Source organism: Silene latifolia, chromosome 5, assembly GCF_048544455.1.
Source record: "Silene latifolia isolate original U9 population chromosome 5, ASM4854445v1, whole genome shotgun sequence".
Classification (NCBI taxonomy): Eukaryota; Viridiplantae; Streptophyta; class Magnoliopsida; order Caryophyllales; family Caryophyllaceae; genus Silene; species Silene latifolia.
Window position 1 is genome coordinate 77,834,288 of NC_133530.1, and position 5,000 is coordinate 77,839,287.

Here is a 5,000-nt window from a genome sequence, read left to right on the forward strand (position 1 = left end):
TTATCCAAGTGCATTTTTTTCATTAGGACCATTTGATCTCTTTTTGAGTGTATGTATAGGTGCAACACCGGTTCTCTTTTCCGACTTGATCGAGAGATTGAGAAGTCTTTCAGGGTAAGAAGATGGTTAGCACTATCGGCTCTAAGGAGATCTCCACCCTTCAACCAAACCATTCACCAAACCACTCTCCAAATCACTCATCCACCCATTCAAAACATTCAAACTCACCTAGCCCACCAAATCTACCAAGAACCAACTTCATTGACAAAGAAATGACGGACCAACCAATGGGTTACTACCATAGACCGGATCCTAATCGGTCTTACTCGGCAATTAATTTTGGAGTTCTTGCTCCTAATACTTTTGAGCTCCGTCATCATACAATATCCTTTATTCAACAAGATATTTTTCATGGCTTGAAGAGTGAAGATGCTCATGAACATCTTGTCTTATTCAAGGAAACAGCGGGTATGATCAAGTATGATGGCATCACGGAAGAGCAAATTCTCCTTATGCTATTTCTTCTTTCCTTGAAGGACAATGCTAGAAAATGGTTGAATTTACATGAACCGGGTACTTTCACTACTTGGGAAATGTTGTCAAAGGCTTTTATCAACAAATTCTACCCTCCTTCAAAAACCGCTTGAATAAGACATGAAATCCAAACCTTCAAGCAACATTATCTTGAAACTTTGAGTGAAGCATGGGAAAGATTTAGAGACCTTCTTACCTCTTGCCCGCATCATGAAATCCCCAAATGGATGACAACCCAAATTTTCTTTAAAACCCTTGAGCAAAGGTTTAGGGATATGATTGTGGCGGCCTCCGATGGCAACTTTGACAAGATGAAAAATGCCCAAATCACGGAGATAATCCAAAACATTTCCGACATGGAAATTAGCTATGGAGGTAGAGAAGGTGACTATAGAAGAGAAAATGAGTCAAAGAGTGAAAGACCTTCAAAGCTATAATTGGTAAACAAGGCCAAGCTAGATGAATTGTCAAAGAAATTTGATAGGTTTTAGGTGGAGAAGAAGCATGACAAAGCTTATCATGAAGAAAGACCAAATCACCTTAAGGTCTACTATGTTCAAGTGCCTAAGTCACCACCAAGGACCTACTCTCAACCAAGCTCTCCTCCAAGAAACTATCAACAATATGCTCCCACTTGTGAGAATCGTGGGGCTATTGGGCATTCGTATAATATTTGCTCATCCTTCCCACAAAAAAACAACCAAACATACATTCCACCTCACCAAAATTTCCAACAAAAAATTTCATATCCACCTTCACAAGAGCAATTTCAACAACCTTACCAACCTCCACTCATTGAACCTCCAAATGCCAACTCTCTCATTGAGAATATATTGAAATAAATGGATAGTAGAACCCAACAAAGAGAAGCCCATTATGATCAACAATTCAAGAATTTAAGAACCGAACTCACTAATGTCTGAGCTCACCAAAGGACATTTTATTCTGACATAGGCAATCAATGGACTTCTAACATCCAATGGAAGCCACATTCTTTGCCACTTCAAGGGCTTAACCCCAAGGATGGGATACCACTTTATCAACAAGTCCACTCGGTTACCTTGAGAAGTGGGAAAGAATTAGGAGGATCAATGGAGATAGTGAATGATTAACCCTAAGATGATGAGCATTTCGTGTTGGAGGAAATTGTGGTCGAGAAGGTGAGCAACAATGAAGACTCACGACACGAGAAGTTCATGAACTTGGTGATAAATATGGAAACATCCCCTCCATCCACGGAAGAGATGCCTTCTTACAACAACTTCCTAGCGGAAGTTATCTCAAAGTAAAGGAATGTTGATGATCATGTGGAGGAGGAAGTGTGTGTTAATGATAAGTGTGGGAAGGGAAGTTATGAAGGGCTTGGTGCCTCTATTTGGGATGTCTATGATAATGAGGAAGACTCCCCACTACCAGCTCCTTCCGAAATCTTTGAAGAAGAAGAATTGCTTGTCCATCACAAGTGTGGGGAAGAAGAAAAAAATTGGGAAATGGAGGTTGATGAATTTGAGCTTGCCATATTTGGAGAGTTGAGGAGCCATGAGAAAAACTACGACATTTGTAGTTTTGACTCTAGTTTAGAAGAAATTAAAGCTCTCATCTTTTGAAATAGTTCAATTCAATTGGAGAGTCAAAGAAATGAGGACATAAATGATAGCATCGTGAACCTCAATGTTGAGAAGTTGACTCCTCCACCTTTTATTCCTTACCATGCATTCTCGTTCCTTCGATGATAATGAGGAAATTTCCTCATTTTATGAAGTTTATGAGACGCCTCTCCCCTTACCTCATAGCTACCACTTCAACATGGGGAGCCCACAAGATGGTACAAAAAAGGGCAAGAGGAAGAAAGAGAAGAAGCGTTGGAAGAGAAGTTGGATGCGGTTGGCTATAGCTTGGAGCTACCTATGCTTGTTCGAGGGTTTTGCTAGAGCCTTTGACCGTCTCCTCCGTGCCTTGGGTGACATGGATCATGCTACATGGAAATTCAAGTAGCAAAATTTTGATGAGAGGTTTTGTGGAGTCCCTTAAGAACCACCAAATTGTATATATACTCTTCCCTTACTTACTTATACTTTACTTGCATTTTAGTCCCCTCCTTACTTTTGTTCCATTGAGGACAATGTCACGTTTTAAGTGTGGGGAGGGGATTCATTATATAAAACCATAAAAATTTGAAAAAACATGTATTTCATTTTCAAAAATTTAAAATTCAAAAATACGCATTTAAGTTTCGAAAATATCAAAAATACAAAAATATGTTTTTAATTTTGAAATTTTTTGAAAAATACAAAAATATGATCTTTAATTTTCCATTCTCTCCCTACTTTAGCCCCATCGAGCACGATGTGTATCTTAAGTGTGGGGAGGGAAATATCCACGTTGTGAATATTTGTAAATATATTTACTTGTTAATTTGAAAAAATTACAAAAAATGACTAATAATTAAAAAATTCCAAAAATATTGCTTTGTTTATATTATATATATTGCATTTGTCCTAACCTTTTTTTATTGACAACACATGAGATCATCGGTGAAGACGTTTGGTAAAATTCTTCCAATCCTTTTGTCCTTTATCATTCCTTTTCTTTTTGTATATAAGCATGGAGAAGGACGAAATACGTGATGTGGGTATTCCCTTTGGGAACCGTTTTGGATATGCATGTGTTGTTGGTGTGTTGTTAGGACTAGAACTTGTATGCATTTAGAGTATAATTGTATATACGTGTTCACTCTTGCATTCATGTAGCTTGTTCATATGTTTAGTTGCATTTCATACACGTTGCATCTTGTTTGTAAATAGTTGTATAGGGATTCTAAATATGGAGGGCATATGTTGCCAATTATGATAATTGTTTTGCCTTTATCATTCCCCTCTTGATAGCTTGTGCCTTTTGATGACACATGGTTAGGATTTCTGCTTGCAAAAATCCGGAAGTCTAGCTTCACAACCGAGTTGCGACCACCCTGTGAGACCGTATTGGACCCAAGACTCGACCTACGACCGACAATGCTACTTAAATGTGAGGATATAGCCTCCATATGTCAGGTCCATCAAGCCAGTCCCATTAGGTATTTGTGAGTAGTTCTCCTTGGGTTGTGTGTCATGTCAAAACGCATAAGTATGGAACTCGTTCCTTGATACCGTTGAAGTGTTGATGTGCATATTGAGACGATTTTGACCAATAAAGTAACCTCACAATAGCCAAATAAGCCTTTATTATGCCCTTAAGTCAATTGTTTCCTTTTGTTAACCCATTTTGAGCCTAAGCCTTATCGTTTCTATTGCCATCAAAATAACTACATCTCATAAACAACTCACCTTGGTTGAGTAGTTCGTCATTGTGGTTCTTTTGTGGAGTATATTTGGGTTGAAATTTTGACTCTCCTTGAGGTGTATGATCTTAATCCCACATGAGTGAAATGCAACTTTGGCTACTTTTTCTTAATAAGAGGTTAACAAGTCATGAAAAATGCAAGAAAGAAAATCAAATAGAAAAGAAAAAAATGAAATGGAAAACAAAAAGAAAAGAATGTTGTATTTGTGTTCAATAAAGGGTTGATGGACTTGCAATTGATCTTGTCTCAAAAAGGAATGAATGACTTTTGAAAATCGCAATCTTGCTATATTTCGTGGAAAATTCATTTTCTTGGGTAGAGTTTAGCGGATTGGTTGTATGTGAGGACTACTTAACCGATAGCCTCACATGTCTTAAAATGGTGCTTGCACCAACCCCTTTTCACCGAACCCGAGCCCCATTACAACCCGATTGTCTCTCTTTCAGGTGCACCATTTGGCATTTCTCTTGTGGATTTTGGATATGGTACCATATTAGATTGCGGGCATGCTTCGCAAGTCGAGTTTATAAGAGTGATTTTGGTTACTTTTTGTCACAAAAAAATCACCCGGTTCTTCAATGAGTGTCTAGTGAATCCTGTGAGAGTCGGTCTTGTGTCTCCTTTTGTCAAAGTATGATATGGAGTCAAATCTTGTGTGTGTCGTGTCATTTTTAGGAGTATAGCGAAGTACTTCCCTTTTCCTGCCTAGAATTTGTTTCTTAGGCACCTCGTGTTGTCAATTTAGGTTGCATGAGCTAGGGCTAGGGGATAGACACCTTGGTAAGACCTGGAGACGACATCCTTCACTAGTGACTCTCTTTGTTATGTTTTTGAAAGCAAAACGACCGCTTAGATGAGGAAAGCGGTTTGACTTTTTGTAGATGCATCCATTGTTAGTTGTGTACTTAATGTTAGGATGTGTCAAATTTTCCGCAATACCTCACTTGCCTTGCAATGGAGCACATATCTCATTGTGTTACATTGCGAGTTGAAGGGACAGAGAAGGCCTGTTAATTGCCTTTCATAAGATAATAGTAGCTTAGATAGTTTTTTATATTAAAGGTCTTAGTCTATTTAATGAGCTTACTCAAGGACGAGTAAGGTTTAAGTGTGGGGATGTTTGATG

The 5,000-nt window shown here is 38.3% G+C and overlaps 1 non-coding gene across 1 annotated transcript; it reads right to left on the reverse strand.

Moving 5' to 3' along the window:
• Positions 1 to 646: 646 nt before the first annotated feature.
• LOC141658233 (small nucleolar RNA R71) lies at positions 647 to 751 on the reverse strand. Its single transcript, XR_012549130.1, has one exon. It is a non-coding gene; the product is annotated as a small nucleolar RNA R71 (small nucleolar RNA).
• Between the last annotated feature and the right edge of the window lie 4,249 nt (positions 752 to 5,000).